The sequence below is a fragment of the Ambystoma mexicanum genome, chromosome 7p (genome assembly GCF_040938575.1).
Source record: "Ambystoma mexicanum isolate Mex_15411 chromosome 7p, UKY_AmexF1_1, whole genome shotgun sequence".
In the NCBI taxonomy this organism is placed as follows: domain Eukaryota; kingdom Metazoa; phylum Chordata; class Amphibia; order Caudata; family Ambystomatidae; genus Ambystoma; species Ambystoma mexicanum.
Window position 1 is genome coordinate 698308331 of NC_090939.1, and position 14995 is coordinate 698323325.

At 40.6% G+C, this 14995-nt stretch overlaps 1 protein-coding gene across 3 annotated transcripts in view; it reads right to left on the reverse strand.

Annotated features, from left to right (window-relative positions):
- HTR1F (5-hydroxytryptamine receptor 1F) overlaps nt 1-14995 on the reverse strand; it is a 3723175-nt gene that overhangs the window by 1789019 nt on the left and 1919161 nt on the right. For all 3 annotated transcript variants that reach the window (XM_069636780.1, XM_069636779.1, XM_069636781.1), the window contains one exon: nt 11425-11455. The gene's annotated coding sequence lies outside the window, so the exon portion shown is untranslated. The remainder of the gene's footprint in view (nt 1-11424; nt 11456-14995) is intronic.

The following is a 14995-nucleotide window of genomic DNA, read 5'->3' on the forward strand; positions in this document are numbered from 1 at the left end:
TTTGATGAGGGCTGATGCAGTAGCTTCTTTCTCATGTGGCATTACATTTTCACTACTGTCATTTCAGCCTTGCATGCCACCTCCTAAAATGTGTCATGTCGAGTAGCCACTCCATGATCGGGGTGGACTGTCCTATAGGCAAGTCTGGTCATTTGATAGTAGGCCTTTGCACCCTGGCCCTCTTTTGTGTGGTATATCCACATTTTCTCATGGAAAATGGGTTGGCCTAGTTGTGGGAGTGTGATATGGCAGAACTATGTGAATTATTTCCATTGCATCTTTTGTATCCCTGTCCATCCCTGCACATGATGCACAGGGATGCACAACACCTGACTCTTACTTTCCACATACATGGACGATCCAGTTGACAAGTATGCATGTAGCTGATGTGTTAAGCATGTGGTGCATTTCTGGTGAGGTGCGGATGTCGGAGGCCTAAATGTCTTTCTCATGTGTCATTTATAATGTTGCAGCTGTGTTCCCAATTATTTGATCAGGGAGTGTTGATCGGAAGGTGTGTGTGTAACCTTGCATAATATTTTTAATTTTTGCTTATCCTGTAAGTGGCTAGATGGATTCCTGGGAGATTTGGTGTGGTGCATCTTCACGATGGGACGAGGGACATGTGTCAGGTATTGGAGATATGCAGTGGTGAGAAGGATAAGCTGCGATGGTGCAATGGTGCAGAGATGTTTTTATGGGAGGGCAAAAGGGGCACTTGCCCAGGGCCCCCACCTTGGAGGGGGCCCCACAAGGCTAGCTTTTCTGTAGAAGTATGATTCCATTGTACACCAGTCTTAAATAGCACACGTCAGGATATTTTATGGGATGCCTCTGAGGCACTAAACTTATTGCCTTTCTGTTTTGGCAAGTGCATTATGCCTTGATCAATTCATCATGTATTGCTTTCTGTGTTCACTGTGGAATACATAGTTTGTGTCTCCATATGGAAAAACTCTGTAGTATTCTCTCCCTCCTGTGGGAATTATGTTGAACATGTGCAATAGGCAATGGTGAAATGCATATTGATACATTGAGTGCCACAATGGTTCAGATGTTAGCTCAGTGTATGAAGCACCCATTGCGGAGATATGTATCATATACAGAATTAGAACATCACATTCCACCAAGGCTGGCTGAGCCTTTCCTATGTCTGAAGTTTATAAACCTGCCTGCATATGTACTTGGTTTTGCAAAACAACATCTGCTATTATCAGCAATGTACCTGTAGCAGATAGGGGTTGCTATAAAATCTAACATATCATCTGTATGGTGAAGGTCTAGAAATTGGTTTGTTCAGATGGGGTGTTTTAAAACCTAGGCAATTGCCTCCAACAATGGCATAAACTGTTAGTCCAAGAGATGAATAAGGATCCAAATTCAAGACTATGGAACAACAGCTTTCATGTTTGTATCCTGGACTGGATTTGACAGCAGACGATACAGTGATCCTCGTCAAATCATCTAATATATCTTACATTACTGTGCTGTGAGGTTTGCCTTATTGCATGCTGCTGGTATCGTTTAGCCCATTACTTGATCTTTCTTCTTATGTAGGCCATTTGGGTGGAAGGGTTGGTAGACAGAAGAGAGTGGACCCTATGTTGCAGGCCTCAGGCAAGCATATTTTAAGGTCTTCTTGTTTGACACAAAACACGGTTTGCTTTTTGGTAAATGTAAAAGGATTTTATGCACGTTTGTAAATGAAAATGTCACAAGCCATTGTACTGGAAGTATTTAAAGCTTTAAAATACAAAAGACAAACCCAGATTAAATGTGTTAAATGACATCGATTGGTATGCTGGTTCGTATTCACTTCCCTTGATGATGGAAAGAATGAAGCTAGAATTATTTCCATTTCGCGTAACACCCTTCTATAATATTTTGTTTAAAAATGTTCATGTTTGGTAATGTGATTTGTGTACTTTCCAAGTCCATTTTTTAATAAAATTAGATTGTTTTAGTTCGGTAAGAACTGGAAAAGAAAGTGTTCAAATGCAGAAATTGCAGAGTTGGCACAAATCCCAGCTTCACCCCTTCACCCCTTAACCAATGTGTGATCCTGGACATGTCATTTAATCTTGTATTGCCTAACCTCTCAATATTGCCAGTCCCTAAACCTTTCAAAATTGTCAGCCCTTTCGAGTGGTTTCCTTCTCACAATAAAAGCTGTATTTATTGTTTCACTGTGTTCATAGTGAACAGATTTATATCGCAGACCACAGGCATTTGTTCCTTTGATATTTATTTTATTATTTTTTTATTTAGAATTCTTATAAAGCGCTTAATGCCCATAGGCCTCAAACCGCATTCACAAAAAACAAGACAAACATTACATAAAACAATAAAAGCAAAACATATTATAAAGACAGACACAAAAGCAGATGATGGCGGCCCTTTGGGTCACTTTCCCAGAGCGCCAACATATCTTAGACCACCAAACCAAGATCCGAAGAGCCCATGGGCAGATATTTGCATAGTCTCAGAAAAAGGGGCAATGTACTACTACATATCTAATGGCAACACTATTTGAAAACCATATCCCACATCTGCTTCCACTATCCATGCAACGGTATGTGTAGCGTTCTCCTTCCTTCCAATTGGTGGTGCATTCTGTGAGGCAGCTAATGTCAGTTCTCTGTCTATTATGGTTTACATGTACCTTTTACATACGGTTCTGCATTAATACTACATCTGCCTTCCTGGATGTTATTGATAAAAAGTATCCTGTATGTACTAGAACAGTAACCCCTTTATAGACGGCTATGTTGGTCTTCAAATGCTACCTGTTTATCATTCTGATTAGAGCAAGAATGAAGAGGGCAAGGGGACTTAAAGGGAGTAAACATGCTTATTATGATGTGAGACAGCGTATTAACCTATAGGATGTGAGCGTGACGGGTGGGGGAGCGACCAGTATTCTTGATCTCTTAATTCCTTTGGTTTGGTGGAGGGGGGCCCCAAAGATGTCTGTGCCCAGGGCCCCAAAAGTGCTTAAGATGGCCCTGCAATGGTGCAGAGGGACCAAGTGGGACCATGCTTTAAGATAGCAGTCAGGTGAGTCAGGTATTCTGAGTATCTGACATGGATAGTTCACTTCAAATTTGACATGAGTGTGGACATGGTTTGTGCACTTTATGCCAAGGATATCAATAAGGTTCATTGTACCTTTATTGTTATGTGGCACACACAGTTTGAAAAACCGAGAGTCACATTCTCAGGGTGATGTTAGGGGCAAACTAGTTTAGCCGGATTGCATTAGCGAAGGCCATTAGGGATGTTGCTTTACTGTGTGTGTTACACAGCGGTTGTCATTCATGTGAAGTGGGTTTGTACTAGATGGTACCGTGTGTCCTGTCCCTGTGCTCTTGGGCTGATAAGGGAATGTGCGCTGCCTGTGGATGAGGGCCGGAGCCCTACTGCAGCTCTTTTGCTATGCCACGATGTGTGGCAATATTATGCAGGACACATGCTGCAATGATTTTGCATACTATGGTCGAGGGAGCAGAAGGGTGACTTAAGCCCTCTGAATGTGCACTCCACTATGACCCTAGTGGCTATGTGTGCCACATTGTAGCATGCACCAGGGGTGGATGTCCCCTGCAAAGGAGAACATGATAATTAATTGCATGCATTGTTATTTCTTGTGTTTCTGTGTGTCATGTGACTTCTTGTGAGTATGTGTGATATTAGATACTCACCAACAAGCCAGCTTTTCCCAAAGGTTCCCAATGCCAGGACCTGGTATATGTGTGAAAGATGTAGGACGTAGATACTCACCAACAAGCCAGCTTTTCCCAAAGGTTCCCAAAGGTTCCCAATGCCAGGGCCTGGTATATGTGTGAATGCTGCAGGATGTAGCTGTCAGGCGTGGATACTGTGAAATTGGCATTGATATGCATGATGTGTCCATTGGCATCCCAAATCACACATTTATGAGTTCCAATGTTTCCTGTTGCAATCAATATATGTGCTCCATCTGTCAGGCTCTCAGGGGATTGCAGCGCTACAGGGGTGCAATCAATGGCACCCAGGACCCGAGGAAAGTGTGCAACTGGCACAATCTCTGCCTTGCCTGCAGTGTGTGTGACAGATCAATGTGCTTATGCACACATGCTAGGATGCAGTGTAGAGCCTGGTGGAGAGACCTTGACTTTGTGGGCTGTGATATTCCCCCAATAATGGCTGTGGTATACTGTAATGATCCAGTGGCCAGGAAGTGTAAAGCCGCTAGCACTTTGACCAGCTGTGTCACAGCCTGTGAGCATATGATGGGTGATACCAGATTATTCCCCACTCCATGACCAGGTTTAGGATGACAAGGGGAGGGAAGCGATATCTAACATGCACAACCTCATCTGTGATCCCAAACAGTGTTGATCATGGTAGGAAGACTGTGGCACTCTTCCACCTTCCATGTAGCAGAATCAGTGCTAGCAATGCAGGATCCGGCATTGTAGCAATCCGAAGTTTGTTGGGGCTGCTGAGCCCTTTTTTTAAGGGGGCCTTTCACTGCACTTTGTGCTTTGTGATGGGTGAACGGTGGCAGTAATATTGTTTTCCTTTGGAGTCGGAAACATTGCGTGATAGCATCTGTGAATAGGGTTTACTTAGTGCTTGATGGGTGAGTGTTGGTTGTTAGGACGGTGCATCCCTCCCCATGTCCGCCTGTTCTTCCCGATTTTCCTCATTGAATGGGGATTTTGCAATTTCCACCCCTATTTAGTTCTTTGCGCTGGCCCTTCCCGCACATTGCGCTTGGAGCTCCTGCAAAGCGCTCCTGCACTGCACAAAGTAGGAAATGTAGGGCAAATTCTGATTTGTGAATTCGGTAAACGCATTTACTGCGGTCCAAAAATTACATTTGTGGAGCAACGTCACTTTGCTCTGCTCTAAATGTTTAGTAAATGAGGCCCTTTGTATGGTTCTTCGAGGCCTCTGTCATAGCCATCCCAATTTCAGGTGACAACTTCCCACAGAAACCTTTTGGCCATATGTTGAGTGCAGTTTTTTCGGCTCTGAAGTAACGCCTTCTTGCGGAGTAGCAGAGAAGCTGGCTCCATTTGGAATTATCTTTCACTCAACTGGGTCCTCACGGAAAATTTGCATATATTTTCAAAAAAGTCAGTTCTGTAAGCTTTCACGTTCTTAGCCTGTGCGATTATTTTTCTGCGCCAAGGGCCCAATTCATAACTTGACGCAGTGAACGTGCTAAAGAGCACGATTCACTGTGCCAAATGAGGACAACCAGGCTCCACCAGTATTCTCAGTGTGCCTGGGCGTCCTCGTAGTGCACGACAGTGCTCCTTCAGGATTGCGCCTGTTTTAGTTATAACAGACGCAATCCTGAAATCTCGGCAGCATTTTTGTAAAATACTGACATATTCGTTATTTTACAAAAATTCTGCCGAGAACACAGGTGTATAGGAACACTTTCCTATACCCCAAAGTAAGCAGCTTCAAGGTTCAAGCTGCTTACTTTGGTGTATAGGAAAGTGGAAGTGTTCATTCATTTACACCAAAGTAAGCAGCTTCAACCTTGCAGAATGGAACATTGAAGCTGCTTGCTTTGGTGTATATGAAAGTGTTCATATACAAGTGTATATGAACACTTTCATATACGCCAAACAAGGCTTCTTGTGGCACTCCTCCAATATAACAGCACCAAAATGGTACTGTATATGTGCGCGATTTTAGCTCACATATAAAACTGGAGGAGTGCCACAAGAATACCCTTCTAAAAAGCCAGGTAATGAATGTGGCGGTTGCTAGGTTGGTTTCCAACCCATTTTAGCAACAGCCACATGTATTCCGAAAGTGGCGACTACTACTGGCGAAACTACTGACTTTGGAAGAATGCATCAGCTTCAGAATAGGTCTTAAGTACCGAAAAGCTTGTTAACCGTTTTACAACCTTTTGGGTACTTAATACCAGGTTGAGAATCGGGCTCAGAGCACCTTCTGTCTGTGCCTTCACATTTTATACAAATAAGAGTGTTTCTGTTGGATTGATTATTTAAAATGAGCTATTCAAATCTTTTGATGAATTTGATGCAATACCTACTAGAGTCTGAAATTTAAATATTAATTGTTTACCATATTGAAGACACCATAAATAAATTGCTCCTAACTGCCCTCTAGAAATCCAGAAATTGCTTGCTAACAAAAATGTATGCAACCCAATACGTAACATAGATAAATAAATCCGAAACTGTGATCCAACCACAAGAAAGAAGAGAACAAAAAATAAAATAAAAACGAATCGAATTAAACATACTGTGAAGATTTACAATGTAATGGCCATAGCTCATGCAACAGTCATAAGAAATGATTGACATATGACTGTCAGAAGATATTTGTGATGAAGAACTGCCTTGTTCAACACCAAAAACTATATATAGATGGTAAACAAGGTTTGGTTATAATACTGATCTGACCAAATCGATATCAAATAGCAGTGCGGTCTAGATAATGTTCACACGTGCTCATTGTACACTTTCATGATTGCACACTATACCACAACGGAGTACAAGAAGAAGTAAAAAGTATTGTTTTATTGAATGAACCAAAATATTTAATAGACCCAATGGTTATCAACTGAAATGCAAATATTCCTTGAAGAATGTCATGAATAAGTGAATTGAACAATTACAAACATCGAACTTTTAAGCTGTATTCTTTCCTCACGCTGACTAATGTAGCATTTGCTTGGTGTTATTTCTTTCCGTATCTTCAAAAAGTGAAGCTGCCTTGTTTGATTTGATGGTTTCCCAGAAGAAGTGTCAATCCATATATGGCCATCAATGACATAACTGATGGAGTACTCCCAGCAGAGTATATAAGGGCTCACGTTGAACTGGTCACTAAATGAGTCGAAACATGTCAGGGGGGGAGCCATGAACTTTTCCTGTTTTTTTAAAATTCTTTCTGGATCATTTTAATGGGATTTCCTGGATCGAGCTGGGACACGGATTTCACAATCTGCTTTGCCTCCTAACCCTGCTCTGTGCAGGAGGAAACCCTCTCTTTCTGATGCAGACTGAGAGAGGCTAAAGTCACTATGGATTCCGCCTACTTTTTACATCTGTAAATAGAAGGTGGAATTCAAAGGGACTCATTGTAATGCAGGCAGCCATGACTGAGCATGACAGCCAGCATTGAGTGTATTGCAGCCAGCATTCAATGAGCATGACAGCCAGCATTACTGCTTCATTACCTATAGGGGAGTGTAAAGGCACAGAATATGGGAACGCTTTTATTCCCGTGCTTAACAAAAAATCTATTTAGAAGGTGCATGCATGAAAGTGTTGGCCTGTGGAGTCTTCTACATGGAATTTAGACTCCACATAAAATGAGCCCCTGCATGCTGTTAAATAAGGGACACACAATTAAAAGAGATGCACGCCTTCTGCTAAACATTGCCACTGTTCATGAATAAAATATGAATGCGTGTCAGAAAAATGCCCAGTGCTTATGTTATGCCTCTTCTCTTTAGTAGATAACGCTCGTTCAATGTTCTGTCAGAAGATCTAAACAAGACACTGAAAACTAGTATTGATTGAGAAAGAACAGCATTTGTTTATTTATTTATGCGTTTGTACAGAGCTACGTGCGGCCCTGCATCCACTTCAAATCGTTTTTCCGCCTCGTGGGCAGCGTTATGCATTCCCAGGTCTGGTTTTAACACCCAACCTTTCCTGGCATGCGTTCTTTGCCGCGAGGGCATTCATACCCTCTAGTTACATGTATATGATGGTGGATTTCAATTAACTTGATGTAGCTTGGATAAAATAACATGTCACACTGAATGCTGGCGAGCATTAATAATGAATGTAATCTATTATTTATTTCTCTACGTGTTCAATGCCTGTTTTATTCAAACTCTGTATCGACTAAATACGTGTACCCTTAACTACGCTTTGATGCTGGCAATTCATGAAAAGAAACACTAGAGAAAAGAATGTGCAGAAAACATGATCTTACATACTCGGTTTAAATGTACTTGTAAAAGCAGGTTGTCATGAAAGGTTAGCCAGCCTACCTTTAACAAAGTTGTGTTATTTGTCCACGTAGTTTACTTTTTGTACACTATTTCATAGCTCAGGTCATGCCTAAAACAGAATGTAATTGTTTTACATATCAAATGCATGAACATACATACAGTATGACAGGTAGTATGCATGTTGGTTTGCATAGTTCCTAAGCAAAATATTCAGGTGTGGTTATCACATATGCCATGTGGCTAGTACTGGAGGGGAGAGAATTCCAGTGACTACCTTGAGTGACAGGCTCACATTTGACATTTCGTGTCAGTGACTAGGGGAGAGAAACTCCCACAATGTGTCGGATGCAGGGTAAAACATACTTTCCTGTGACTTAGTGTGCATTTTTATGTGAGTAGAGAGAATAGTATTGAAGAGAAAATCACAGTTTGTTGAAAGCTGCAGATTACCTTGGTTGACTGTAAACGAGTGAGAAACATGTGTGCCACCTTCTTGCGACTACTAGTAGTAGAGAGGAGGGAATCCCAGTGCACAGCTGGCGTGAAATACACATATATAACTTATCTTGTCAGTGAAGAGGGACAGAATTAGCACAATAAAACATTCACTGACTGAAGCAGAATCTAAAGTCAGAAAGAAATTAAAATAAAACCTACTGTGAATCTCTCCTGTTCCTCCCTGTAACAGTCAAGCACAACCCACAGAGAACCAGGAAGTGAGTTGGGCGTTTTATTTGGCCACCAAACCTTTCTAGAGATTTGAGTCCTCTGATTAGCCTGCCAAATCTTTCTGAGAGGTGTGGTCGTCCTGAACGGCCAACTGAACTGAAGCCTACCTGCCAAGCTCGCACGCGCGATCAAGCCAGAATTCAGTCTGTCACCAAAAGCAGCAAAATCTTGCTAGTATGGTGAATCTCAAATATAGTGGTTCGGATTAGCAACCAGGTTTCAGAAGGTGGAAGTTTGACCAGCAATATAAATCACTACAGAGAGGTGGTAGAAAAAAACATTTAGTTTTGTTAAAATGCAGCTTACATCTATGGATTGTTTTGTTTTAGGAGCAGCACATTGGAGAATTTATTTTTCAGTGTTTGTGCTGTGGGCTTGAATAGTGAGATTGGGTCAAGAGTTCTTCTGTTTGGCAAAGGGATCTAGGCCTACATGTTACACTACGATCTCTGAAGCAGGCGTTGTAACACCTAACTCTCCAGCAAGCACTTTAACACCCGAAGCTATTTTACAGAGATTGGAAACTGCATTGCTGTTTTTTGGTTTGATTTATTTTTCTACTTTGATATTTTAATTTTAGCAGATTTTGTAACTGATGATTATGTTTTATTTAATACACCTTTTAAAATAAATGTTGCTCCCTTTCATGACACATATTAAAACAATATGTGCACCTGTGCCCCAATATTATGACTAATTTCTTAACGTACTAAAATCCTGGGGCAGCATTATTTGGGAACAGTGTTTTATAGTCATGGAGAAGTATTAACTGATGGCGTAACTCCTGAGTTTCTTCTCGTCATATCATTCTATGCAATAACGAATTACAGAACTAAAATCAAGTATTTTGTACTACCCTTTTTGCTATGCAAAACTAGTGTGATTATTGCCTGACTCATCTGCCTGCACTCTATTTTTGTCTTCACAAGGATGAAACAAGGGGGTGCATCACCAGGATTCAAGCTGTTGACCAGCAGGTAGTCATGCTGTGGGTGACCCTATTCAGATAAAACTCAAATCACGCTCGATCGAATGTCCAAATATGTTGGTCATGTATTTCAATGGTCTGTCCAGGGGGGCTGCCTAGGGAGGGTAGACTGCTATTTCATCGATAAGAAGAGGCCAACCCTTGCTAGAATAATATTTCCTCCTCGGTTCACAGGATAAAAGTGGCATGCCACATTGCAAGTCTGAACACTGTTTGTCGCATATACGAAGTCAGGGAGAATTGCTGTGTGCAAACCCGAGCATTGGCTCCAGTGAATCCTGCCTTGACTCATTCAAGTGGTCTTCTAATGTGAGATGGAACCTCCTAGCTCTCTAAAAAAAGGCTGCCTCAGAAACCCAAAGTGATATGATATGATATGATATGGCATTAATAACGCGCCTATACACAAGTGTTCCAAGGCGCGGGATGATGACATTCTTTACTTGACAACAATATACATTGAGGGTCATGGGCAAGAAGAAAAATCAACAACAGTAGATGAAGAATTTCTGCACCAATGACTAAATGAAGATACAGAACTGCCAAAGGGAGAAATCCTTCTATGTGTACAACCGTGCATCCAGGTCCGGCCGGCCTTGAGCAAGAAGATATTATTCATGGCCTTTCTTCTACAATGCCAGTCCAGTCCGGGGAAGTCTGAAGCCCTCTGGTGGGTTAAAGCAATTGCAGTCAGTTGAACAAGCTATTGTTTGTTCGGGATCAACCCAACCTCAGCATATGGGCCCAATGCATAATTTGTATTTGTGTATAGTGGTATAATCCCTACTTTGATTCCTTTTTGTTATTCCTTTGTCCCATCAGCATCTTGTTCGGCTATGCTTATTGTAAAAATGGTTTATTCAGTGCAGAGCCTGGCAATAATATTGCTACTGTGCAGTGCATTAGTGTAATGAATAAAACAATGTAGTCACAGGATATGATAGGTTACTTGTAACGCGCTTAATACCTAGAGGTTTCTAAGCGCGGACCCGGGGATTGAACCTGTGTTGCTCCTGCCTTCTTGCTTCCAAGGCGAGCATGTTGCCCCTGAGCTATCCTCAGGTAAAGGTTTGGAAGACTGCTTGCTCATTGGAATTTTTTGAGAGCCCAGTATAGTTCTTCTAATACATGGCCTCAGGTAAAGGTGATAGACATAGGTAATTATGAGGAAATATCTGCCTGCACATTCCCACTTGAGAGACTCCAAGTCTAAGTGATACTGGTGAAACATTCACCCAGGCCTTACAAATAGCATTTTTTTTCCTTTCAGAAGTGCTTTGTTGCATCACAGATTGGATTGTGTTTTATAAAACCATAGTACAAATGCAATGAAAACACATCAGTATTAATGTCTATCCCTGATGTGGGACAGTTTTTATTTGCTATTCATGCAAAGTTAGCTCACGCATGTGATAAAGGGGGAGGTGGACATCTTGCCAGTATTTGGAAAGACTTTGTAGCTGTGTGTCTTCCCTTTCATTCAATTAAGCATATTTTGTATCAGACAATACACACGTTATGATCCATACAAAACATACTCGGTATGTAGCAATAAAAAAGATCATAGGCTTTTAAAATAAATGTTGAAACTGACACTCCTTCAAATGTAAACTCACACAGCTGAAAACAGAATTCACATTTCTGTTGTTAAATGTAATAGCATTTCTTTGTACAGGGCATTCTTGTCAATGATTCTTGCACTGACCTGTAGGTGCTGTGAACATCATGGGAGCGATCTATGGAAGGAAAAAAGTGATAATGAATCGTGGATGTTGTTATTATTCTAATCAATGACTATCATGTGAAATCACACGTTCATGTTTAGCAATCTTAGGAAACAATACTCCACAATATTGACTGATGCACATTTTCAACTTTGCTGTAAATCCTACTTTGCTCCTAACCACTTAGCAATCTGGTTCTGGTCAATATTTACTTTGCATAAAGAATTATTTTACCTGTCAGTGTTGGCATAGTAACAACATTAAACATACAACAAAAGGTTATCATGCATGAAGGTGTACTTGTTACGATCAGGCATCCACTTTGGACAGTGTGCCATGGCAAATGAATAAACAATGTTCTTCTTATTGTATCAAACCATCTTTGGTGAAAATGTCAAACGCTGATGAAGGCTCGGTGGGTGACACGAAACACCCCACATGTGCAGCATTTTATCAGTATTTTCCTACAGGGGTAGCCCCGAAAAACACCATCTGGAGTTGATGGTGAACACATCCCTTTGATGACACTTCTTCTAGGTTCGTGGGCCAAACTTTATGTCGATTCATTTAAATGTAATGCCTTTTCAAATGCATGGAAACAGACATAACAAACAAACAATTGGGAGATGAATGTGGAGTCATCTGTTGAATAATATCTCCCACTCACCACAATCTATGCTTTCAAAAGTTAATGCAGTTTCAAGAAACATAGCCTAGTCAGCTTTAAATATTAAAGTGCAGGATAACATTGGATTAACGAAACCCCTTAAAAGAATGTAATCGTATAGTCCCAGGTGTCCATAGATTTAGGGCTAATTAATAGTGCCTTGATTGATCAATCACACATGCTATTAGAACATCGTCTTGTCATTTGATGCCTCATTCCTGGTTGTTGTGCAATCAGGCAAAGCCACATTTGAGTTCATTGATTTGAAAAGAAATCCTGAAAGAAAAAAAAAAGGTTTTCACCAGTGGTTACAAAGCTAAGCATATTTTAGATAAGCCTCAGGGAAGAAGATGACCTTTTGGTGTAATGTTCTTCAAAGAACACTAAATTGCTGACTATATTTGTCGGTTTAATTGTGCCAAGAACATAGTAAAGCATTCAACATTTCAGGTCTCATGGAACAGTAATTTCAACATTATTGATGAGATATTTCCAGTTGTGTGTAAGATCTCAATAAAAGATAGAGACAAAATAGTTGACGAATGTGCTATGTATATCAAATAATAGAGGTTGCAATGAAAATACTAATAAAAGGGAGATGGAAACGTGTCTGCATGTAAGCAGGTGTGTTTAGGATGCAGAGGTATTGATGGAAAGGAAATGGAAGCTGTATTGTTTAAAGGTATGTAGGATTGTACAGGATGAAAGGATCCAACAATTGGCTAAAGCTCTAGCCCTCTGTTTCTATCCTAGGTCATTGAAAGGAAATGTAGAAAAAGAGAAATGATCAGTTGAATTAATACTTAACCTGTCTGTTTTTCTATACAACACAGGTCCACAGTGCTGACTGCACAATGTTGAGTACATGAGAAAACTCCAATTGTGTAGAAAAAGTATTTTCTGGCAACCTTCATAAAAAGATGAATTATAACTGGTAAAACAAATCTTCAATACATAAACAGACAAACACCAATGGCCAATGCATTTCGGACGGTGTCCAGTCAACTCGTCGAAAAAAAACTGGTCGACTGCAATTTGGTCGAAGCAATTTGGTCGAAAACCATTTCGTCGAAAAAAATGTTTTATTTATATATTTATTTTTTGGGTTTTCGTTTAGTTAAAAGAGGGGTTTTTAGAGAAAAAAAGGGGGTTGGGGGGGGCACCCCCCCAAAAAAAAAAAAAAAAAGGGTTAAAATAGAAAAAAAAAAATTTCGACGAAATGGTTTTCGACCAATTTGCTTCGACCATTTGTCTGGTCGACCAATTTTTTTCGACGAATTGACTGGCAACTATTTCGGACCACAGTAGGTCCTTCTTCAGGGCGAAGTCTGTGTGGTAAAAGAGAAGAAAGAAAGAGAAGTGAAAAGCTACATCAAAGTGAAGAAAACCCATCAAAATATAAATAAAATGATAGCCATACCTGGCCTGTGGAATTCAAGGAAAACCACCAAACAATAAAAGACAATGGGGCTCCTTAGGAGTTTATTGGTCTGCAAATAATGCCAATAAAAAATTCAGGTAGTTCCGGCACCAGCATTTTGGCTGGACCGCAGAAACACAAGTTTGCTGGGTTATGGGGAACACAGATCTAGTGGCAGGCCTGACCTGCCAATAGATCTTGCCCTAGTGACAAATAAATGTCAGAATAACTGGGACCGGCGCAACCTGTGCCGGTAATTTCAGCAATCAGATCCCATGAAGTCCTATGGGACTCCATGGAATGGGAACTTACTGGCATCTCTGCTGCCCATAATATCCTGGTAATACTGAGATGTTGGACATAGGAAACGGTAAGGCCGTGTTGCCAGTATTCTGCCAGAATTACTGGTGCGGATACTGGCAAAGCTGTTATGAGGACCAACGTCTTGTTCTGAAAACAAAAATAAAAAAATTAAGGATTTAAAAGAGTAGTATGACATAAGGATTACACAAAAGGTCCTGTAGTGAACATAACAGGGATTGGTTTAAAAGACCCTTTGACAGATAGGGTATAACTCTGAACTGCTGCAAAGTAGAAACGTGATTGCAGTCACAATCTATTGAAACAAAAAATAAACTAAATCAAAAATGAAAAAATAGTAGCTGAGAAAAGGGGACAGAGGAGCGCAAAGTCAAAGCTGTGCTCTGCTTACCTACCGAGGTTTTATAGCACGTCAAGGCATGAAGGTAGTTCTTTGAGGAACGCAAAATGGGATCCGAATAGTCATTTCTTGAAGCATACTAATATATCAAGGTACTGTAACAAATTGGATTCCGCCTCGCAGAAGTACAAGGGTGAGTCAGGGTAAAATGGCCCACTCAGCCCTCAAATTTCTACAAACCTAAACACAATGCAATCATAAAGGTAAAATAGGGGCAATCAAGAGATATAAGTTGTTTGCCTTTTGCGGTAATGCGGGCCAAGGCAAGGCTCTCTCAAGAAGGGTCTGAAGGTGAACCAGTAGTGACCCAAACAACGCTGTATCATAGTCCAAGATAAAGGGGAGGTCCAATCAACGTTGTATAAGAAATATTTGGGCCCGATTCAACGAACATTTTCCTATGGGATTGCGCCATTATAAAACACTTCCATGAATTAGGCCCAAACACTTTTATTAAATAGACAATCTACAAGTAGAACTAAAAGAGATTACTATAGAAAAACCCACCACAAAGGAAATGAAAGTAGCCCTCTGAGTGTAGTTCCACGGACGGGAGGTAAGGTACTAACATTAGTCAGTCAGTCAGTCAATATGTTTATGCGTATTCAAACTCCATCAAACACATAAATAAACATAATGCAGAAGTAATTACAATTGATAAAAACCCTTCCCTTACAATTCCTCATAGACGAACACAACATATTACAAATCAAATTACAATACATAAAATGGCTGTACTAAAAA